At 46.5% G+C, this 25197-nt stretch overlaps 1 protein-coding gene and 1 long non-coding RNA gene across 2 annotated transcripts in view; one reads left to right on the forward strand and one right to left on the reverse strand.

Moving 5' to 3' along the window:
* LOC146036361 (protein diaphanous homolog 2-like) overlaps nt 1-25197 on the forward strand; it is a 218367-nt gene that overhangs the window by 159920 nt on the left and 33250 nt on the right. The gene's annotated exons all lie outside the window — the stretch shown is intronic.
* Nucleotides 1-25197, reverse strand: part of LOC146036772 (uncharacterized) — a 53407-nt gene that overhangs the window by 27999 nt on the left and 211 nt on the right. Inside the window, exon 2 of the long non-coding RNA XR_014460955.1 lies at nt 22691-22924. This is a non-coding gene — a long non-coding RNA (uncharacterized LOC146036772). The remainder of the gene's footprint in view (nt 1-22690; nt 22925-25197) is intronic.

A 25197-nucleotide genomic window follows, 5' to 3' on the forward strand; every position in this document is an offset into this window, starting at 1 on the left:
GCCATCCCCTGCAAAGACCAGGCCGGCTACATCTGTATACGCTGTGGCTTCAATTGCATCAAAAGGCCATGTGTAGTCGACACCAAAAAGGAGACATGCTCAAAATGGACATAGACATTGACAAAAAGTCAAGACGCGCAAAAAGGTTGACACAGGCAAAAATGATGGCATGGGAAAGGCTGCAATTACAACCTTTTGCTAATAGTGACCGAGTGCATGTCGACCTTTTCACTGTCGGCCTAATGCTTGTGTTGACTAAATGACCCTGTCGACCTAAGCCCATGTCGACCTTCTGTGTGCAACCCAATGTCAGCCTTAGTTCTGTCGACTATATGATCCATAACCCATTAATATCATTTAAAATCATTACGTTAATGTTAGCATTTGCAAGCTCCTAGCATTGACGAGAATAAGGTTTGGTATGTCGCCACGCCCCCCAAATGGGAGGCGGGCCTTCACTGGCATGAGGCCACGCCTCTTTTGTTGCACACAGGAGTCCACTTGTATATAAAGCACCTTCTATTTATAAATTATAACATTGTTATGTTTCTATTTTTGTGTTACAATAACTAATCTGTTTTTACATCACATTCAGTATCAGCTAGCTGGAAAATAAATGTCTTAAGGCCCAATACCCTAGTCCAGTGGTAGCCAACCCTAGCCCTCGAGAGCTACCAACAGTTCACATATTCCAGACAACCTAGCTGCTGCACAGCTGCACTCATTAATCACTGACACATTTTAAAAGATACCCAGATGGAGCTAATTAGCTCACTTGTGATTCTGTGAGGAGACCTGCAAAACCTGCACTGTTGGTAGCTCTCGAGGACTAGAGTTGGCTACCCCAGCCCTAGTCCAACATATCCTAAGGACAAGTAGGAAGCAGTTTGCCCTTGAGCGCCCCCTGTCAGCTCCCGGGAGGCTGCTTACAATTTGGCACTTGATGTGCCATTTTTACATGCAATAAATCACATGCAATTTATTACATGTAATATCCCCCGGGGAGCTGCAGCAGCGGCGGGGGGGGCAGGAAACGGGGTTCGGGTAGCAGCGGCTGGGAGCCCGTAGTGGTATTTGTGGGGCGGGAAGCGATGCTGAATTTGAAAACATTTTGAAAAGACTAGCCGGGCGCTGATTGGCTGAATTCTGTCAGCCAATCGGCATCTAGCCAGTCTTATCAAAATATTTTTTTCAAATTCAGCAGAGCTTCCCGCGCCGCTGCCCCCAAATACAGCTGCCACTCCTACCCCGCTGACTGGACCCCACTGCTGCACATAGGTGTGTGCCAGTGGTGCTTCATACTGGCACACACCTACGGATCGGCCCAACACATCGCCGTCAGCTTTAGGCTGGGTGCCGGCCACTTGAGGGCGGAAGTTGGAGCAGGTGTCATCCCCCCGCCCTCCGTGGAGTGACTTGGTGGCAGCAGCACAGCCGGCGGCAGCAGGAGGTGAGCTGCCAATGCCACATCGCCCATCCCCCATCATGGAAAACATTATTTTTTACAATTTTTCATACTTGACCATCTTTGAGGATGGGGCGAAGCAGAACAACTGCTTTCATGCAATGAAATTTTACAAATGGACAAAAAAAAAACACCATAAAAATTTCATGTCGACCATTTAATATGTTGACCATTTCCACATCAACCACATAATTCCTTCTGGGACAGTAAATCGGCGATAAGAGGCGATTCTACACGCGTGGAACTTCAATACTGGGAACATGCTGCAAATAAACACGGAATGGAAAGTGCTGATGTCTGAGGAATATCAAAGGCAGCGAAGGACACATCTGGGGCGGCGAGAGAGAGGCAGCTCCTGGAGAGGCTGTCAGACTCCATCGCGTCCCAGCCCTTGTGTTGTATCCGCTCTCCCGCCTAGGTGCTCTCAGTGACTGAGCAGCATGCTAACTCATCAGGATTATTAGGAGCTTGCTGGTGTTTGCCATTACAGGTACCAGTGTAATCTTTCCGGAGTGAAATGGAACGTGAAATCTCTATGCATATATATATAGCGCTGTACCCTGCGTGGGAAGGAGATGCCAGGTTCCATTCTCTCGGAACAACAGGCGCCAGGTTTACTAAATAAATGTCATTCAAAAACTTCTCCAGTGACCGCCAGCACTTTGCGTAGTAGCCAATGGCGGCACCATTAGGGGTTCAAATAGGGGAGTCACACCCACTGCCACCAACTGCCGTTCCTACCTGACTCACTGGCAGTTGATGCAGCTCCCCTATTTGAATTGTAAACTGTGTGGCAGCCACCCCCCCCCCCCCCCCCCCACACACCTCCTGGATCCGCCACTGCCCAACATCCAGTAACACCCTAGCAGCCTCTGCTGAATTACCACTGATAATGGTTCCCTTTCTACTGAATGTGCGGAATGGGGCTAATTCAGATGTGGCTGCTCTAGCGATTGCTCCGGGTCACGTGGCAGTGTCTGTGCGATCCATTTATCATGGATTGCATATTGCCTGCAAGCTGGTTCGGATCTTACTGCCCAGGATCGCATTGGATCATGCTGATGTAGTGATCAGGTGTCGACAATGTCTAGGTCAACAGTAAGTTGGTCGACTCTAAATTGTCAACAGTGAAAAAAAGGTCTACACATGAATAAAGGACATGGAAATGGTCAACACAGAAAAAGTTTGATATAATATTTTTATGTTTTTTGTTATGTCGACACCTGCGGACATGGACCTCCAGTTAGTGTAACACGCGCACGACTCGCTTCACTCACCATGCTCCGGCCATACGGATTGTAAAGTTATCGGAGTTAAAAAAGTTGTGAAAAGCTTGTGTCATTTTTCATGTGTCGGCATAGTGCATGTTCAACTTTTACACATGTCGACCAATTGACTTTCGACCTAGTCACTAACGGAACCAGTACTGATCAGCACTCGCAGGGACATTGGTTCTGAATGGTGCCCACGCGGGCGATGCGCTGCACAGCAGCCACTTCAAAGGGACCCATGATCTACATTCCCCATCTGTAACCTAAAGGCTAAACTAAGGGGAATACCCCTATGTGCGGCATGGTGTCTCTCCTTCATACATCCAGTGGACACTTTTGCGGCTATTCCCCAAAAATGTGTGATTTTTGGGACACCATAGCAGCAGATATTGCTTTGATAAAGACGCGGGGGATGATGTGCGCTGGTGGGATGCAGAGGCCGCTCCTGTAGCAGTTAAACATAACTATCGTTCTAAACATAAAATCTAATTTCTGAAGAAGTTTCCATGGAAGCTGGAATTCTGCGGCCGCGAGGTGTAGATATTTGCAGAGCGTTGAGCCTCCTGCTCTGTAGTGATCCCGTTGCTTATGGTTACTCACCTCTGTTACACAGACACCGTGCCAGTGACTTAAGGGCTCCGTCCTGTCACCCCCTGACTGACAGGCATGATGCATCTCACTGTAATAGGTAGAGAATTCTTCCACATTAATGTCACTGGAGTATTTACATGTCGATATCCTTTTTACCTTCCATTAGATACATTTTAATTGCATACCACACTGGGCGCAGAAGTGGTTACAATGTTAGCTACATATTATAATGATTGCAGCAAATACATTTGTTTAGAACACCTGTAATTAAAGCAGAGCTTAAGTTTTAGGGCAAAACCAGGTTAATTTTGCCTTAAAGCAGTGGGCGACAACCCGTAACGATCTGGGTGGCTTGACCACTCAGCGCCTACCTGTTCATCTCTCCAACAGCAAGCTAATGCCCACAATTCAAAGGCTGTTACTGTAGATTCTGGCCTGAGTATGTTTTCGAGGGTGAGGGGTGTGGTATGGGTTGGGGGAGGGCACTTGAGATGGGGGTGCTGTTCCCAATTCTGCAGCTCTCCCCCTCTTGTTGGCACCACCCTCACACATGATTTGCCCCACCCACACTATTCATGCAGACCCAGTGACCGTCAGGTTTCCCTTATGGCCTCTCTGAGCTGAAGAACACAGACTGCGTAGGATGTACAGTAAATCCACTGCCGACATAAAGTGGGCAGGGCCTTGTTGTGATTTGCATGATGCCCCCTCCCACTTAACCCTGATGCAATAACAGTCAAAGACATCATTATGAGAATCTTGGTGCCATGTATATTTTATATTGGTAAAAAGTACACAGGTAGTCCAGCAGTAACAGGTTACAGCATTCGTACAGTTAACAATCGCAAGGCTCCTATATTAATCCCAGACTCTAAGCCTACTGTATAACCTGGGCAGCTAGACCACCGTCAGGAGCGTTGGACTTGTCCATAGAAACCATTTTTAAAAGGCAGCTCACAGGTGCCACCAATCAACTCTCCTGCAGTAGTGTCCTCGACTGGAACCAAAACCTGGACTGGATCACTGTTTAACTACTGTAGTGTGCTTAGAACAGGGAAATCAGAAGTACAGTTGCTACCTTAGCATTTCCCAGAATAAATGATAACTTAACCTGACATTCAATGGCAGCAGAGAAACTTAACTCCTTAACGGTTCCTATGGGGTTTGACAGTGTTTGTTTTATTTTTACTTGAGAACATGGGAGATAAAGCCGGTATCTTACTGTGGGCCCCTGGCAGGAAATTTAGCTTATTTATAAATGCACTTGACATTTAAATCTGCTTTAACCTTATGAGAAGTAGTGATATATAATGACTGGAGCCAATTAACTTGGGAGCGCGGCTAGGCAGTGACTTCATTCCGGGGGCTCCTCTTCACATCGGAGATTGGTCCCTGGTGGAAAGATCATATGCTGCTCGGTTCCATCTCCCAGACAAATACCAGTCTGATCCCTGTCTGACAGAGTTACATCCTGGCTTTGTCTCACCTGCCTTATCTGACAAGATGTATTTACAAGTGGGAGATGGAAGGTGTTGTCACCACATTGCAGTCGCTTCTTCAGATCTGCTTGTTGTACTTGTGAGCAGAAATCTCTGAAAAAATAGTTATCTATCGATCTATATATATATATATATATATATATATATATATATATATATATATATATATATATATATATATATATGTATATAATAGGGGCAAGTGGTCCTGGAGAGGTGGGGAACTAATATCCCTCTGCCACCTAATAAACCCACTCCCAGGGGCGGATTGGCCCACCAGGAAACCGGGCCATTTCCTGTTGGGCTGGCCCAAAACTCTTTAAAAAGGGGCCAGCCGCGATCCCCCCTGGGCTGGCTGGCCGCGGGTAGCGGCCACCTCACTATGCACAAATCGAAAATGGCCGCGGGAGGCTGCTGTGCATGCGCGCACAGCACCTCCCAGGGCCTTCAAGCGGCACCTCCCAGAAAGAAGCAGCAGCAGGTGAGCCGCCACCCTTGTGCGCATTACATACTGCCCCCGCGCGCACTGCATACTGCTGCACCCCCGTGCACGTTACATCCCGCCGCCACACCCCCCCCCTGCGCGCATTACGTATGCCCCCCGGAATCAAGTCCCAATCCACCCCTGCCCACTCCCCTCCCCACATTAGGCAGACCCAGGGCCCATGGTAGAGTCCTTGGAGGCACCACAATTACTGTCCTAAAGGATCCCTGAAATGACAACCCACCACCATTTTGTACCTTGCAGGGTGTCTGCTCATTCTTCTAAAATGACCAGCAACCATCTTCTTGCTTCGTGTTTTGCCATCACTTTATATGTGATGTCATGACAAGAAACCCCCACATTTGGGAGGGTTATGAGTCAATCCTGCCAAGACACTGCCGTGATTGCTAAATTCAAGACTTGGTAACATTTCTGGTAAAATGGGAAGAATTAGTACAACAGGGTAACCTGACCATGCAAATGGAAGCTCTCCATTGGTCGGAGACCCACCTTTTCCTCCAACTCCGAGGTCCAGACAACATTTTCTACACTTAGATGCTCACCAGAGTTCTTTATTTAGTTGCATATTTCCTTACATGCACTATTCTGAATAGATTTATAGATCTAAATGTGGAGATCGAGCCGTTGAACACCGCCAGCAGATCCTTGACTCTGGCCAGTCTTGGTTGTTGTTTCACAAAGTTGCCCGTTCCGAGATCCTTAGCTCTCCGTCTCCTGAACATTGGCCGGCCTGTCAGCTGTTCATTAAATCTTGATTTTCTGTCAGACGGAATTAGTAGTCTTCGCCTGTCGAATGAATCTTGAGCCGGTGGAGGAATTGACGTGGAATATTTGAATACTCTCTCGAATGTAAATTGTTTTTCCAATTTTGCACTAAGCTCGTCGAGGGTCCGGGGGGAGGATTAGCTCACCTTATTAGCGGCTCTTTCCTCTTATATTTGTTTCTGTTTAACTGGGTTAAAATGGACAAATACAGTTGTTTTTCTGCAATAAAAATCTATTTTCATCTACTTAGACGGCTCTCGGTGGGAAAACATGGCGTCCCTTTTTTTTTTTCTTGCAATATAAAGGATCAATAACCTACATTTCATAATATGTACCTGTGCAAATCGAAGCGCATTTAGCTGAATAACACACTCATCGATCCCTCGCAGATTTTAGAGATCTTTATGCAATAAAGAAACCCACACACATTTCCACCGCCGCCTCACTTAAGAGCTGTCAATTACTTACCAATCAACCAAGGCTCCGCGGACATTATATTCTATTGCCTTAAACGGCTTAGTTTTATGATTTTCCGACCATTTTTTCCTCTCTCTCCCCTCCGAGCCGCAGATCGCAAGCCATCGGTAGAGGAAAATCAATTGGAGCCACAGAGGGGTTCTCCTTGTGAAGTTACTGCAGCCTGTCGCTGCGTCTTGTGTGCAGATAACTGCTGAGACGTGCGGGGAAGATAGAAGGGGTCTCGGTGTGGGCTGAGGGGGTGTCAGCTTGTGTAAAACACCTTGGAACAAGGCAGCTGAATGCTCAGGAGTTAATAAATTGAACATTGACTTATACGTGACATTCTAGATTATTGTCCAAACTGTAAATCTGATGGTCAATATGTCCCGCTAGAATATATATGTCCATGCACAATGCTTCCTCAGCAGGCTGGCGGTGGCGGTTTAATTACTGTACTTGGGTTATTTAACTGACAGCTGTCTACCTGCGGCGCTGCAGTAGATATTTGTCTAACCATCAAAAATACAGTCAGGTGGTTACTTCCGAGTTCCTGGGCTGTTTTTGTCTCTCGTTATTCCATGCTGTTCACTGTGGTTAATACTGTGGATGGGAGTTGTTCTGGGGGGAGAGGTATCAAAGTTTGGAGACAGATAAAGTAACAACTAATTAGCTTGTAACTGTTCTTTTTACAGACTGTGCTAGAAACCAAACAGTGATTTTGTGATAATGTACTGTATCTCTCTCCACTTTGCCGCTTTCCCAGGCTTAATACATCTACCCCAGAGTGATGATAATGCATCCAGGCATACAGATATATATATATATATATAGACTTGTGTAGGGGAAAAATGTAGTAAGGGTCTTCATAGACATGTCCTCACCAGCCAAGGGGCATGAGCACCTCAAAAGAAGTTTATGGCACCCCACCACCCTAACCTTTATTTTATTACCCTACATTCTCATTGCCAGAGGTTACATGCTCTTTGTTGGGTGTTTCATGCTTATTGCCAGGGATTACTTGCTTGTTGCCAGGGTGTAGGTGCTTCGGGGTAGTGCTGTACAGGCTGTGATCCCTGACAGACACTTGAGGTCAGGTGGGACCTCTCACATCTGTCTCTTCTAAGGTGGCGGCCATTTTTTCAGATTCTAGGCGGACATTCAGACTGCATGGAATCCGCAGCCAGAGACCCAGCGCCACGCGTCTCCGTCTCCACCCCACCAGTGCTTGGGCCACTGGACATCATCCAAAAACATGGGCCACACATCAGCCACCCCAATCCTTTTCAATGCTGCATCTATTACTGGAAACAGGGCAGCTCTTCGCTCCGATAGCGCACCAACAGTTTCGGTTCTTTTTCTGCTTTCTCCGACTAATTGCCCCTTTGCCTCCAACTGTTTTCTCCTTTGACCCAGCTCCTCCATCATGTGGAAGAAAAGGGGTGTGTGTGTTTGTAAATGTATCTCCTAATACATGTTTAATATTACCAACAATCAATCTACCATCTGGAAACTGTTATGTGCATCTGACGTCTATCGATTGCGTATTTTAAGCTATTAACGGTTTCATAACATTAGTACAGTATTTTCTCTACAGTGTTGTTATTGGAACTTTTTTGTTTCTTTGAGTTGATTAATTTTTTTACTATCTTTTTTAAAATAATTTAAGAAAGTTGGAATAACCCAAATATTGCTTGTTCCTTTGACTCCCAAGCAGTTGTTAAAATTCTAGAAATGTCGGTAAGGCATGCTGTCACTTGTGGTCCGCCACATCTATGGGAGAGACACAGGTTGATTATGTCTACGCAATACTGTCTCAGATGTGTGGAAAGTTTGTGGAAAAAAAAAAAAACAGACGGGCAAGAGAAAAAGTTGGAGTAAGAGGGGGAGAGACAAAAGGTTACAATGAGGAAATAGAGAAAGTCAAAAACCCAGATTGTGCACCATTAAGAAAAGTAACACGGTGATGCCTTACTACCACACGACCTTGTTTTCTTTGCCCACGTCCAACAAGCCCACCATAAATTAACGGAAATCTCCGCAGCGCTGGCAGCACAATGATGGAAAGTCCATTTTAATATAGATAAATAATCAAAATGCCGGTTTCTGTTCTTATTTCGCTGTTTCCGCTGTGTATTGTGCTTTCATTGAAATGTCACCCTCTTGCCAATAAGTCAGTTTTTCATTTTGTTTTCTCAATAATATACTTTTCTGATTGAAATCTTGTACATGACAAGGTCGATGTTTATTACTTTCTTCTTCTTTGGGGAAAATTCAGATTATTGGTAAAATCTTGTGTATGTGGCGTAGGCTAGTCGCCTTTGTATAATTTATACAGTGTAATACATGTAAAGCTAAACCGTATAATACTGTACATGTAACTGAAGGTAAGATATATTATTTTATGCATTTATTGAACAAGCTAGGGGCCGATATACGCACCTGTCAGGCTCCCTATTTACCTTGAGGACTGAGATTAGGACACACGTGCATGCGCTCAGACTAGAGGAGAGATGATTTCGTACCCCTAGAAGGAAATGCTTTTTCGGTTAGGGGAGTAAAAACAAACATACGTTAGTTGGAAAAAAAATCCAGGGGTATAAACCAGACTTGCCTACTTTTGAAAACTAGTTTCAGGGAGAGTATAGTTGGTAGTAGAATTTTACACAGCTCCCCATTGAGGGGGCGTGTCATGCTCCACTTAAAGGGCGTTTCTAGTGAAGGGACGGGGAAGCTTTGGCCCTCCAGCTGTTGTTGACACATCCCAGTATGCCCAGCAACAGTGTTTCCATTTGGCCATGCTAAGACTGTTGCAGGGCATGCTGGGAAGTGTAGTTCAACAGCTGGAGGGCCAGAGTTTTCTCATCCCTGGTCTAAGGAGATCCAACCAAAATGGATCTTCAGGTGGCATTGCTCTAGATGTGGGCCACATACGGCCCTGCGGGTCTTATACTGCCCACCTTGCAGTCAGATCCAGCCCATGACTGTGCTGCCTTGAAATTATATACTGTATCGTAATTTACCAGTGCTGGCTCAGCCATATAACCCCCCTCTGCAATCACCTTGGACCTCAGGCCTCAGTGAGGATGCTAGATCCTTTTGAGCAGACGGATACTAAGTAAGCTCAACCCAACGACTGAAGCCGCTCATTAGTGACCCTCACACAGCTTTCTACAACCTGTGTTCCGAATGCTGCCTTCCATAGTGGGACATGAGAGCACTTAAGGCCCACTTTAGAGGAATGTGGCATCTATAGCGGTTACAACATTCCATTTCACCGCAGATGTAACATTTGTGGGTGTACAACTTGCGAGGTTCTGTCGATTGTTTGGTAAAAGCATGTCAGTCCTTTTTTAGCTGAGCAAATTATGGAGAGGTCTATAGAGAGTGTTTACGTTATATACAAAAACTCATTAAGGTTCATTTCTCAAGAGCTTGGGGACATCTCCGTACGAGAACCCTGGGGACAGCGATGAATGCAGGGAGAAAGCTCCGGAATGTTTATCATTAATGATTTTCTGGCCTTTGCTGTTGGAACGCAGGGTCAGTTGTATGTAGTCATAACAGCTAAAATGACTAGAGAACGATCCGTTCCATGACCGAAGCCACCGCATGCTGCAGATTAATGTACTGCAGGACCCACCGACAGGTTTAATTGGAGAAAGGAAGCAGAAGTAGGTCAAGGCTGCGCTGCGGAGAGGTGTTGTGTTGTCCTGTGGATAAATAATTAAGGCAAGGTGCCATCTGTCAGTTCTCAGCAGATGATTCACCTAGACGTTGTCTCAAAATCAAAGTGTCTGCAGGCTGTGACATGTCTGGGCTTTAGGACCAGTCTGAGATCCATCCGTGTAAGGAGTCAGGAACGCATACATTCTGCAACAGAATCCCAATGTACTCTTAAGTAAATGTGCAGAAATTCAATCCATCTCCTGCTTATGATCTAACTAGTTAACCCACCAGCGCTGCCACACCTTTATTAAAGAGACAAACGTCCCAAACACACTAAGGGATATTAAATTATATCGATCATTTATGGCTCGTTTATAGTATTGTTCATCGTTAACGTTGCGCGCAGTTCCAGGTTTTTAATGACCCTCCGTGTTGTCTGTGCCGCATGCTCAATGTTGACAACGATGCATGCTAGGATAGGGTGATGTCACTGAACGTTATCGTTAACGATATCGTTCAGTGACTTCCCTTGCCCCCCCCCCCCCCCCCAATTCTAGTATGCATCCCTTAACAATATAGTCAACATTAAGCATTAAAGATCTGCGGGAGTGCACATCGTTAAGGTGATTGAGTGTACATACTGAACGATATTGCTTAGAAGGGCCAAAATGAGCGATATTGTTTCAAAAAAATTGCCTAGTGTGTATGGGGCTTTCAATATTCTGCCCTTGCTTTTTACCCTCTACCTTACTAATACCACTTTTACACCAAAATGCCCGGTCACACCCAGGTTTTTGAACTCGGCTGCACTTTGGGTGCGGCCCGGTGTTTGTTCCCTTTTACACTGGCATCTCCCTGATTCATGTTTGTAATTAAAGAAAAAAAGCATGTAAGTCTATTTATATTGTTGCTGTGCAGGGTAAATACTGACTGCTTTTGCATGTAGCCCACAGATGTTAGACAGATTTGAGCGGGGTGTGTTCAAATTGAAATCTACATTGAAGTGTCAACATTATGCTTTGCACATGTAAAATCTGCCCCATCTGCAGTGCAGCACGGTATTGCCCAGTCTCATGCGTTTTTTTGCTTTGTTTCCAAATAATCGGGGCCCATAGATATTAAAAATTCTCAGTACAATACTGCGGCTCTCGTCAAACGCACTTTGGCCCCACAATATGCTCTTTCCTGTATTGCTGCGGCTGTGCGGCGAGACGGCACGTCCCGGCATCTCGTCCGATGACAACGGTCAAGTCGCTTCATCCCTCCATAACTGTTGAGCACTAAATTACCCCGTTAGCTCTCCGGGGCAGGAGTTAATTGCGACTCTAACTCTATGTACACAGCCAGTGTTTAAAAATAAATTTGTGTTATTACTCCAGGCCAAGCTCTTAAATCTTATGGGACGGGAAGGGGATTTTTCAGCGGAAAATTAAATCATTTTGTTTGTTTTCTTTCTCTAAGAATCAAGTCATTGATTTCAATATTTCCAGCGCCTGGTATATGGCCGCTGAATGTGGTGCGTTTCTGTGACCGGATCATCATTTCTGTCTTTGTCATCACCAACGATTCATGCAGATAAATGCTTATCCTATACAACAATAATGGTCGACACCTGAAATAAGTCGACATGTCTAAGGTCGACAGTCTCGGAAGGTGGACACAAGCATTAGGTCAACAGTCAAAAGTTTGTCACTTTTTTTTTGGTACTTGTGAGTTATCTGGGCGTCCGATTTTGTTAGTAGATCGCATGCGATATCGCATGCGATATCGCATGCGATTTGCGATTTGCATGCGATTTAGCATGCGATTTCCATAAGATTTGCTATTCATTTCATTACCCCACTATCCCCAAAGTGTGTCTATCAACGTGAACCCGAAGCGTGGCGAGCGCAGCGAGCCCGCGAGGGGCGGCGGTACGCGTCCTCCGACCTTTTCATGCCCTACTATCCACTAGGGCGTGGAGTGAGAATAGAATAGTGTGGCGAGCGCAGCGAGCCACCGAGCCCGAAGCGTGGCGAGCGCAGCGAGCCCCGCGAGGGGACGCGGACACCTTCACAGGTATCCGCGTGCCCTTGCGGGCTTCACAGGTGTCCGCGTGCGCTCGCCACGCTTCGGGCTCGGTGGCTCGCTGCGCTCGCCACACTATTCTATTCTCACTCCACGCCCTAGTGGATAGTAGGGCATGAAAAGGTCGGAGGACGCGTACCGCCGCCCCTCGCGGGCTCGCTGCGCTCGCCACGCTTCGGGTTCACGTTGATAGACACACTTTGGGGATAGTGGGGTAATGAAATGAATAGCAAATCTTATGCAAATCGCATGCTAAATCGCATGTAAATCGTATGTAAATCGCAAATCGTATCCGATATCGTATGCGATATCGCATGCAAATCGCATGCAAATCGTAAGTACAAAATCGGACGCCCGGATAACTCACAAGTACCTTTTTTTTTTGTCCAGATTGTTGACATAGTCGACATGGCACCGTCTAAGTGTATCTGGTCTTCTCGCGTTGCTTCGGGCACATGTCTAACTTTTCTCAATGTCTAACGAATGCATGTCTAACTTTTGGTGTCGATCTTATTGACTGTGACAAGACATTGGGGGTTATTCTAGTCCATTCTTTCTGACAAAATCCTTCTTAGATGGACAAAACCATGTGCACTGCGAGGGGGGCAGATGTAACTTGTGCAGAGAGAATTAGATTTGGGTGGGGTTTTTCTTCAAAGTGAGATCTATATTGCAGTGTAAAATAAAGCAGTCAGTATTTTCCCTGCACAGAAACAAAATAACTCACCCAAATCTAATTCTCTCTGCACATGTTACATCTGCCCCCCTGCAGTGCACATGGTTTTGTCCATCTAAGAAGGATTTTGTCAGAAAGAATGAACTAGAATAAACCCCATTGTCTCTGAGCTATGCCACACCCCATTGTTACTGCGTACAGCAGGGAATAAAGCACAACACGTTGCGCTCGTTCCCATCACTGCTGGGTCTCTGGCGTGCACAGGCTCTGTTAAGACAGAGAGAGGGGTTAAGGGTACAAAGGCTGCTGCAGAAACAGCATGTAAAAGATAGGTGGCACATGGACATATAGGATGGGGGGGGGGGGGGATAGAGGGGGGATGTTTATGTAAGGAAGCTGAATATGGGTGTCTCAAATCCTGCACATCCTGACGCACAGTGGTACTGTACACAAAAGAAGACCGCCGTTAGCAATGTGGGCACTCCTGCATCCACCTACTGTATCAACCAGCCTCTATGTCTTCTCCGAGGATCATTAAAACTCATACAGTACTTTAGCGGCGTTGTCACTGGTTACTTGTGAATTAATTTGTTGCCTTTCTATGGAAGCGTCTGTATCCGCTGTTAGTAGGTGGCTGGTTTACTCTACACCGGCAGAATAAACCGTCCTTTCAGAGTACAGGTCATCCTTTCTTGTTCTACGCTAAATATTATTTGTATATGTAACATGAAAAACATTTCCTTTGACTTATTTTGAAACATTAGGATTTTTCTGTTCCAAAACGTTTTTTTTTTCTTTTCTTTCTAAGAGCGAAGAAAAATAATTGCTACTGTAACTCCTGGGGTAGCAATTCTGATAAATCGCATAATTTACGCGTTTCCTCAGATAATATAAATCAGAGAGCGGCCTAAGTGATTTATCGTTTCCTCTGAAACAAATTGAAATCATTGGAAAAAAAAAAAAAAAAAACAAGTCGCTGAAAAATAAAATGCATTTGTAAAAGAAAAAAATAATATTTATAGCGATGATAAGTGACAAATAGCTGAAAGCTGGAATTGGCCTTCTAGTTTTTATGACAAATAACGATATCAAACAACTGTTGTCACACTGCATAATTTACAGCAAAGATTATTGCGAGGCCTCTGATTTATGTATTCATTATGAGTTAGAGTGCACTTAAGTGGATCATTATAATTGTTCTTACATAATAATCACAAAAGCTACATTCTTAATACAGGAAGAAGCGCAGAACTTGTGAATAATAAGGTAATAAATAGGAGCTTGCTGGCGAAAAATTTGGAATATACCAGTGAAGATAGAATAGATTACATTGGAACAGATATGGAATTAAATAGAACGGGGAAACCATTCCTAGTCATAATAAATGTCAGGAGCCTTGGTGGACCCAAGCCTAGTGCTACAGACACCAAAGGTCCCTATGATGTAGCTATTTGGGACCTCTGTGGACCCAAGCCTGGTGCTACAGACACCAAAGGTCCCTATGATGTAGCTATTTGGGACCTCTGTGGACCCAAGCCTGGCGCTACAGACACCAAAGGTCTCTATGATGTAGCTATTTGGGACCTCTGTGGACCCAAGCCTGGTGCTACAGACACCAAAGGCCCCTATGATGTAGCTATTTGGGACCCTTGATGGACCCAAGCCTGGTGCTACAGACACCAAAGGTGCCTATGATGTAGCTATCCGGGACCCTTGGTAACTCCAAGCCTGGTGCTACAGACAACAAAGTACCATGTGATGTAGCTATCTAGGAAGCTTGGATGACCCAAGCCTTGTGGTACAGACACCAAAGGACCTTGTGATGGGAACCTTGGTGGACCCATCAATTGTGTTCTAGACACTGGGGAACATGGTAAAACCATTCTTGCTGTTTTTTGCCACTGTAGACATTGGTGGACCCAACCTTGGTGCTATGGACACCCAAGGATCTTGGAGGAGTTATCTCTGGTGTTCTAGCCTCCGGGGACATTGGCAAACTCATCTTTGCTGTTATCTACTGTAGACCTTTATGGTCCATCCTGGTGTTATAGCCATGGGTACCTTGGTGGACCCATCCCTGGTGTTATCGCCATGGAGACCTAGGTGGATTCATCACTTGTGCTATAACCATCTATCCATTACAACTTAATTATTTTTTAATAAGAACTCCGCAAATTCTATTCATAACTAAATTTTCTCTTGCAAATGGAATTAGTCTTTATTTTTTTAATCGGGTCCCAACAGTCAGTGCACAAACATCGGAATCCCAATTGTAAGATGCCCAACAGTCGGGATCCTGACTCCCTATTCTCCCTCGTGGGGTTCCATGACTCCCATAGAGGGATAGTAGAACCTGAGGCGAGCGCAGCAAGCCCGAAATTGGCTTCTCTGCACTCGCCACCCAGTGTCAGAGTACCGGCAGTCGGGATTCTGATGTCGTATAATGACCGACAATCGAAGCTGCATACTACACCCTTTTAATGGTGGAGGGAGGTTGGGAGATCGCTTATAGTATCATAAATGTGTGTTTGCATATCATAGCTGCAATAGAAATACATCTGTTCAGGTCACAACTTTTGGCAAGGACACATCTTGGAACCTGAATTTAAACAAGTTGCATGGTGTCCCTGTGGTTGCATTGTCATGGCTCAAAGATTAGGAGTACTGCTCACAGTACTGTAGTCTTGAGTTTGATTCACAGCAAGGCCCCAACAGTGTGGAGTTTGTATGTTCTTCATGTGCTTTCTTGCATTTCCTCTAGGTACTACAGTTTCCTCCCACACTCCAAAAATATACTTGTAGGCCGTGGCGTAATTATAGAGGGTACAGGGGTAGCAACTACTAAGGAGCCCTGTATCCTTTTGATTTTTTTTGTTGTAAGTTTCTCTTTTGAAAATAGTGGCGTGCTGGCAGTGGTACCAGTGAGAACTGCCGCTGCAGTGGCAGGAGCAGTGACCCTGCGGCTGCCAGAGTGGGTGAGGAGACCCACCACTGCTGTGGCCAAAGCAGGAGCTCAGTGGCTACCTCTTTCTCATCCTTACCCCCTCTCACCACACCCTGTCACTAGACCCCCTCTCACCTCACCCCCTCTTACCACACCCCAAGTTACCTCAACCCCTCCCCCTGTCACATCACCCAGTGACCGCACCCCCTGTCACCACACCCCCTCTTTCTTTCCCCGTCACATTACCCTCTGTCACCTACCACCCTGCCTGTCTTTCCGCTCCCTTTCTCCACACCCCCTTTAAAAATTTCCTCTCCCATGCTTTATCTCTCACACCCTGTCTTTCATCCTCTCTTCCCTGTTAGTCTTCCTCTTTTTCTCTCTCCTCCTACTCTAGCTCTCTCCAGCTCTCTTCCCCCTGACCCCTCTCTTTCTCTCAACCCACTCTAACTACTCTCCCTCCATCTCACCTCTCTATTCTTACTAATCACATATGTGCTAACATATGCGATTAGTAAAGCACAGGACAGCTCTCGCGATAAGAGCTGTCCCTTGCGACATGGCGCCGGTCCTGGACATCCGTTTCTGAGAACCAAGAGCCCCCGTGCACATGCGCACAGTGACGGCACTGGCCGCAGGGCATGCTGGGAGGGATCAGTTACAGATCCCTCACACAGCGATGCGGAGAAAAGCCGATAGGCTTATACAGGGTATCGCCAGTAAAAGCTAGTGATACCTTCCGCAGTGATGCCCCTCTCTCTCCCTGACATCATATTTATCTCACTCCGTCTCATCACCCTTTCTCTTCCTGACGCTGTCACGCTCTCTTGTTCCCACCTTTCTTTCTCTCCCTGACATTCTCGTGCACCTTCCTCTCTTGCTCCTCCCCAGTGCTCGAAGTGGAAATTTGAAAGTGGGGGTATGGAAAAATAAAAAATTTAGTTATACGTGCGCTCCAGGAAAAAGGGGGTGTGGCCACTGAAAAGGGGGCATGTCTTTAAGTGTAGCGTACCACACCACATACCCCTTATACACCACACTAGTAGGACCCCTTATACTAGCTAATACTAGTGCCCCTTACACATTGTGCCACGTGGTATGAGCCAAAATTCAAGGACAGCAAGGACAAACGGACAGGGGGCCTTATTCTAGTTCACTCTTTGAAGCAAATTCCTTCTTAGCTTAGCAAAACCATGTGCACTGCAGGGGGGCAGATGTAACATGTGCAGAGAGATTTAGCTTTGGGTAAGTTATTTTGTTTCTGTGCAGACTAAATACTGACTGCTTTATTTTTACACTGCAATATAGATCTCACTTTGAAGAAAAACCCCACCCAAATGTAATTCTCTCTGCACATGTTACATCTGCCCCACCTGCAGTGCACATGGCTTTGTCCAGCTAAGAAGGAATTTGCCTCTGAGTGAACTAGAATAAGGCCCAGGGAGAGTGACAGCGGGAACACAGAGAGAGTGACAGCGGGGACAAGAAGAGAGCGACAAATGTATATTGGGCATCACGGTGTGTGGCAAATGTATAATCGGCATCACGGTGTGTGGCATATGTATAATGAGCCCATTATACATAGGTCACACACCGTGCTGCCCATTATCCATATGCCACACACGTGATTTCCATTATACATATGCCGCACACCGCAATGCCTTTGTGTCTGGCAGCTTTACTCTTCCCCGTATGGGGTGTCCTCTTGTCCAGATACACTACCCGCTTCCCTGGAACTCCTGGTGGGGGTTATGGGGCCCCTAACTACAAGAGGGATTCACCAGAGTCCTGCTGACACTGATAACCACCAGGCTGGGGTCTTGGTGTGTGGGGAATGCACTGCTGTGGCCTTACTGGGTGTGCGGCTTGCTGGCACTGTTCAGGGGTGAGAGTGGGCGAGTGGGCACTGCGTGGTGGGGTATACCTGGATGCTGCATCAAGTTGCAGGCTCCTGCCCGTCACGAACTCCCGCTCCGGGTCATGCTGCCGTTCCCCACCTCGCCGTCTGCTGCCTCAGTAGCTGGGCACATACGTAGGCGGTCTACTCCGGTTCTCTGATGTCCGCCAGAGAGGGCAAACTAGTGCAGGCACCACCGCACTCAGTTGCCCCTCCGGTCACTTGGCTGCCGCTGGCTGGGAGGGTGTCTCTGGTCCCTGTCTCCATCACCGCCGGCTCACCTCTCCCCCGGCGTGTAGGACATATCAGCCCGCCGACGCACACTCTCCGCTCTCCTTCCTCTGCTTCAGAGATGTCTCCGCCTATGCCCCCCACCCTAAGCCTTCGGCCAGAAGAAACAATTTCACTTAATACCTGCTTTCTCCTTCTTCAGCACAGTCACACAGCTCACCCACAGTGACAGCGGAGTGAACCGGGTCCCCGGCACGGAGGACATCCGGGTCACCCTTCGGCCAGCAGAAACAATTTCTCTGAATACCTGCTGCTCCCTCCCTCCTTCAGCACAGCCGCGCAGCTCAGCCGCAGTGACAGCGGAGTGAGCCGGGTCCCCGGCACGGAGGTCATCTGGGTCACCCTGCTGACCTCCACGCTGGGGACCTGGCTCACTCCGCTGTCACTGCGAGTGAGCTGCGCGGCTGTGCTGAAGAAGGAGGGAGGGAGCAGCAGGTATTCAGAGAAATTGTTTCTAGCTAGTGGCGGGCAGTAACCTAACTGCACATCCACCCCACCCCCGGCGCCTGCTTTCTCCGATCAGTCATTGGCCGGGCCGCTCAGGAAAGATATGCGGCTGCCAGGCTTCCTTTTTTTTTTTTTAACCCCCATAATATGAAAGTGGCGGTATGGCATACCATCCCATACCGCCCCACTTCGACCACTGCTCCTCCCCCTTTCTCTCTCTGGCACCCTCTATCTCGTTCCCTCTATTTACATGATGCTCTACATGACGCTCTCCATTTACCTGACCACCCCTCTCTACCTCTCTTGCTTCTCCCCCTTTCACTGTGACACCCTCTCTCTATTTCCATGAAGCTCCACTTCTCCCTGACTACCTCGTTGCTACTCCCCCTTTCTCTCTGACACCCTCTATTTCAGTTAAGCTCTCCTTCTCCTTGACCACCCCTCTCTACCTCTCTTTCTCCTCGCCCTTTTTCTCTCATTCTCTCTATTTGCATGAAGCTCTCCTTCTCCCTGACTACCTATCTTGCTCCTCCACCTTTCTCTCTGACACCCTCTATCTTTTCCCTGACCACCCCTCTGTACCTCCCTTGCTCCTCTCTCTTTTTTTGCTCTCTTTCCCAGACACCCTCTGTCTCTCACTCCACTCAATGGGGTAAATGTAATAAGATGGGAGATCTATTGAATATAGGATGGTGCCCATAGCAACCAAATTCTACCTATCTTCTAGAAGTTGCTAAATAAGAAGTAGAATCTGATTGGTTGCTGTGGGGTGGTGGTCACTAGGTCTTCATGCATTAGGTCAACAGTTACTAGGTTTTTTTTTTTTAAGGTGGTTTTTCATACTTTTCTATCCAAGTGGACATAGAGTGAGAATATAATAGTGTGAGGAACGTAGCGAGGCACCGTGCCTCAAGCGGGGCGAGCGAAACCGTACACTTATATGGTGTCCATGTCGACAGACAATAAAAAACAAAACACGTTGACCTTTTTCATGTCGAGCTTTTCCATGTTGACTTAATGCTTTTGTTTACTTAACAGCTGTGTCAACCTACAGCATGTTGTCTTATTTCATGTGTCGACCTTGCATTGCAAGCTGCACTGGATCAGTACCTGTAACGTGCTGTGGGATGTGTGCACTAATAACAGATTTATTGGTGGAGGAGAGCGCCCATGGTGTCGACCTATTGACTTTTGACCCATCATCAGGGCCGGTGCTAGGGTGTCCGGCGCCCTCTTGCAAACCATACATTTTGCGCCCTTTCACATTGCCATTGCAACAAGCTGCAGCCCGATTGTGGGAGTGTATGCAACATGCGATCCTATGGAGGATCTCGGGTGTATGTACATGTACTGTACATTTTGCATACGCCATCCCAGTGCTGTGTCTGCAAAATGTTGCAGGCACTAAAGGTGTCCATACACGCTGCGAGTATCGCATACGTTATGGGCTAGATCACACGCACAGCATGCAATGTGTGTGCGATGCAATCCGAAAGCAGTACAAAAAAGTACTGTATGTGCAGCACATTACACCCCTCTCGTGACTGAGGGGGAAAGGTGGGGACAGAAGGAGGAGATGGAAGAAGAGGGGAGGAGATTGAGGGGGCGGAGTGTTGAGGACTGGCAGTGGCACTGGCACAGCACACTGAAAAGAGGGAAGGAAGGGGAGGCGGCGTTGCTGCCTGTTCGTCATTTGATTGACAGCTGACAGGCGCAGGAAGCAATGGGTAGGGGGCGGATCCGGACATGACATGTCATCCAGGCGTTCACAGACAGCGCTACATTCCTCAGCGCAAGTGTCCGTGAGGAAGAGGGGGCAGGTCGCAGGAGGAGGACAGTGTGTGCGCGGTGCAGGGAGCAGCTCTTTATACTGCCGCCCTCCCGCTGCCAGACAGGCGCTGTGGGCGGCGTGCAGGAAGCAGTGACAGTGAGGGCTGAGACAGCTTTAGCAGAGCAGGGAGGGAGACGGTGCCTTTTCAGCATGGCGCCTCCCTGCTTTGCAGGAGCTGCTGAGTGGGTAGCGCCGGCCCTGCCCATCATCCACCACCTGCAGGTAAATGAGGGGGCAGCATTAAGGGGCTTATCATCAGGGCATAAACATGGAGATCCCAGACGCCTGGCAAACTCTCCTACTAAACAGCCTAGATAAGGAAATAACCTGTACAGCTTGTCCGTCCCATCATGGCTGTAATACTCTGTAACAAGCAAACGTAACTTTGACTTAGATACTGTTCCGCTAACTGGACTCCTAGAGAACCTAATTGCATTGCACACGGTCCAGCTGTTCTCTGTGGATACTGAAGTCCTTAGAAGCAGATTTGAGTATTTGCAGAGAAATTGACCATATGTGCTCTCAGTCTGCTGCCACAGTGGACGGGCGCACGCTGGCCTTTACGCCTAACCCCAGTAGGCATTGGCCTCTTGCCAGCAATCTTTCACAGAACATTAATGTCGGACAATTGAAAGCCCCCTGGCACCCACTTAGTCATCGATGTGATACATTATTAAAAGTAATAGAGACTGGCGTCACTCTATATACAACTCCAAATTAAGCAGAGATCATCTTGTGTGCGACAGAAATGTATTGTCACCTACAGTACGCCAAATGTACCGGTACGCTTCCAGAGCCTGACGCCGGGAATGTCTGACCAACAGGAAAACTGTAACGGTGATGAAAAGACTAATAATGATCCGTTTCATGTGCTTTTCTGTACCATACCCAAATGTCTCCGGTTGGGCACCGCGCTGATTTACGATTGATTACAAGGACCTCTAACTGGAATATTTTGAGCTCTTCTCAGTAATTAGAATCCTCCTACCAAGCCAAGGTCAATTCAGTTTTGCTGGAAAATTTCTTTAAAAAATTAAGAATTTAACTTTTTCTTCAAAGTAATTATGCATTTATTGATCCAGACCCCATGGTTTAATGACGTTTACAAGCCAAGGCTTGCCAACCAATGAGGTCATGGCAGGCGGAAATGTTACGTCATTGATACATAACTTGTAGAGGAAGATCATGGGGGCGGGGGGTATCTTTGGTTGCTCGAAAGGACTTATATAAACAAGACACCATGACAGCGACAGAGGCTTCAATGGAATAGGTTGATGGTAAATACCCAGGACCATTTTGAAAATAAATCTACAGTATGATGGGGAGCATGGAGACTGCCCTTGATGAACCTTCTGATCCTACCCAGTGATATTTCTTCAGATCGCATTATCTAACAAGACCGGTAGACTGGGTCCAACCAAAGTCCCCATGGAAGATGATATAAGCAGCGGTAGAACCTAACACAGGAAATATCTCAGCCTCTGTACCGTATATCACCGAAATCCTTCAGCCACGTAGAATTTTTGATAAATAGACCTCAATATCTGTAAATAGTTACAATCTCTGTGGTTTTTTATTTCACCCCTAGGGTCAGGGTATTCTTTTGCATAAATATGTTTATTTCTAGCAACAACAAAAAAAGTTGACACAAAGGGTCGACGTGAAAATGGTTGACACGTGAAAATATTGACACAAGGATTTTTTCTTTTATGGACCCCCAATTGGTGTACCAATTATGCTCGCTATGCTTCGGGCAAGGTGCGGACCTCAACAGTAGTGGAGAACCCCCCGAGTTCCATTACCTATAATGAGTGGAGAAGTATGAAAAAGTAAAAGAAAAAGTCACAGTGCTCCTGCGCGGTGACCTGGAAAACATGACCTCTGTGTCCGAGAACCACTGGATCTAGATGATCCATTGTGCTCCCACCACTTTCCACTTATAGTAGTCCTGTTGTCACCCTCACCCCACCCCCAACAGAGTTTCTAAAATGTTAGATGAACGTCCTACCAGTAATTTCCCCTAACAAGGCATCTGCACAGAACTCAGACATTCTGCAGATAAAAAGTGTTCCTTTTCGATGACGGATCCAGTTGACCTTGGCCAAGTCACCCACAGACTCTTCCAAGCTATATACGCCAAGTGTCTCAGAGCTTTTCTGTTGCATGCACAGCTGAAGCTAAGGAACATTATTATATGACCAACCATAAGAATGTGAAAATGATCATATTTAGCGCTATGTAGAGTAAGCGTCTTCCGATAATGACCAAGCTGTGCGATTCTTCCCCGAACTCGCTGCGTACAGTAGCTGTTCTTACCTCTGACCGGGAAAATGAAGAAGCCGTTGTCATTGATTCGTTTTAACCTTCACAATATTTCCCACCTCTCCCTTTCAGGAGTCACACGTGACTACAGAGAATTGTTTTCAGATATCTCTCTCTCTCGCTCTGGGTCTATTCTCTCCATGCTGTGTGACCTTTTTATGTTTTTTTGGAGTCGGTGTACCTCCTCTCTCAGTGCCTATTGTTCACATAGCTTTATAAAAGAGACATCTGAAAGAAAGGTAATTTCTGCTTTATTTTTATCTTGTTTCTGAGTTTCTATTTTCTTCTTTTTTTATATTTGACTTATATATAAAAGGCTCACTACTCCTCACCTCTATGAGGTGAAGAAACGCCAGTGACCACTAGAGGCCACTGAACGGAACAAATTACTCAGAAAGTGAAAGCATTTTTTGCAGGGATACTGAGAGGGAGCTGTGAAGAGAGAGATTGGAGGTAGGAGCAGATAGGGACTGGGGGGTGGGGGGTGGAGAGTTTGTGGGATAAAAACGGTCACAGTTCAAAGGGAAAGTGCTTTGCAGAAGCCGTCTTTTTGACAAATATCAAGCAACAAAGTCTTGTATAATATAGTTGTTAATGTTTGCACTACACTAATCGGTGGCCCATGTCAACAGATGTTGACTGAGCATGCTGGGATGTGTAATTTCACAGCATCTGGAGGGCCAACGTTGGACATGTCTGGTCTGAAGTATACTGAATAACCTCTAGGGGGCTTCCACATGCCAGTGAAGGATCCTCAGAGTACTCCCAGCCTTGCTTTTTGGTCTGAGCTGCTAGCTCGGGCCCCCTGATTGGGTATGTACAGTAACTAGGCTGCAGGGGTATTCTGAGAGGCTCATATTATGTATTCGGGGTGAATTGTCGACGAAGAAGCTTGCAGCGGGAGTGGGTGTAACATACTCTCTGTGAATTAATGGTACTTGTGAGTTATCCGGGCTGCCGATTTCTAAATCGGGTCGGATCGGGCACATCGCATCGCATCGCATGCGACCATCGGATGCGATGCGATGCGATGACCCGATTTTTCCATAGGAATCAATGTTAAAATGGACTGAGTCCATTTTAACATGGAATTCAATGGGAAAAAGGGGTCCTTTTCATACCCCTACTATCCAAGTGGGCATGGAGTTGGATATAAACCTGTGGCGAGCGTAGCGAGCCACCGAGCCCGAAGCGTGGCGAGCGAACGGTATTCTATGTCCCCTCGCGGGGCTCGCTACGCTTGCCACGCTTCGGGCTCGGTGGCTCGCTACGCTCGCCACAGGTTTATATCCAACTCCATGCCCACTTGGATAGTAGGGGTATGAAAAGGACCCCTTTTTCCCATTGAATTCCATGTTAAAATGGACTCAGTCCATTTTAACATTGATTCCTATGGAAAAATCGGGTCATCGCATCGCATTTGATTGTATGCCTTAACTTAAGGCATACAATCAAAAAATCGGCAGCCCAGATAACTCACAAGTACCGAATTAATTTTTTCTTTTTTGGGAGAAATGACTTACCGCACACTACCATATTTCTATAAAATTCCAGAATCCATAAATAGGCAGCAGCGTTTGCAAAGTACTCTTATAATGAAGATCTATTTATTGTAACTCATTAAAATAAAGTTTTCCCGCTATTGTACAGTTGCCTCAGAACCTTACATAAACAATAGAGTATCAGACACTTCCAGAAAGACTATCAGGTCAGCCTCCCGTCAGCAAATGCCGAGGACAGAGACAGGATGTCAGAATAAAGTATCTCTCATCAAATCATCAAAATATCTCTTCAAATCGTCTCCAGCCAGACCTCCAGAACATCAAACGGAAAAATGTCAGTGTAAAAGCTATTTATGAAATGTCAGATGAAATGTTGGGCGCTGCACCAGGTTGTGCGTGTGTGTGTTTAGGGTTCCGATGACCTATATTCGACTAGCTGTCATTTCTCCTCTTGTTCTCTCTTGTACGGCAGGAACGGAAGTCACTTATCTGTGCAATTAATACGGATTAGTGACATCGTCAGTCATTTAAACTGAATAAGACGGTTCCATCAAATTCATCCTAAATAAAATAAATATAAGAAGATGCTTGTCTCGTCTCGCGCCTGGTTCTATGCACAATTCGGGATCCTGTGTCATACGGGCTGGTGGGGAACGCGTACTACGCCAGTGCGTTTGCACTGCGCATGTCCGGGATGGTTGTGGATGGAAATGTCTACGCAAAAAGGCCGATATGCAAAAGTTTAACATTGACAAAGGTCGACACACGCTTTTAAATATTTTGTGTCTACTGACACAGACCCACAATTTGTGAAGCGCTTTCAAAGTGACAAACTCATGTTGACTTTCGCATGTCGATATTTTGGTGTCGACCTGTAACCTGTCAACTGGATACCGTCCAGGGCAGTGAATCATGCACATTTGGGTGGTTTTGCCCGTTTCACCCTTACGTGCCTGTTGGGGTGTAACGGGTCAGGGTGGCAGTGGCGGTGCAATGCTG

Source organism: Crinia signifera, chromosome 9, assembly GCF_055691185.1.
Source record: "Crinia signifera chromosome 9, ASM5569118v1, whole genome shotgun sequence".
Taxonomy (NCBI): domain Eukaryota; kingdom Metazoa; phylum Chordata; class Amphibia; order Anura; family Myobatrachidae; genus Crinia; species Crinia signifera.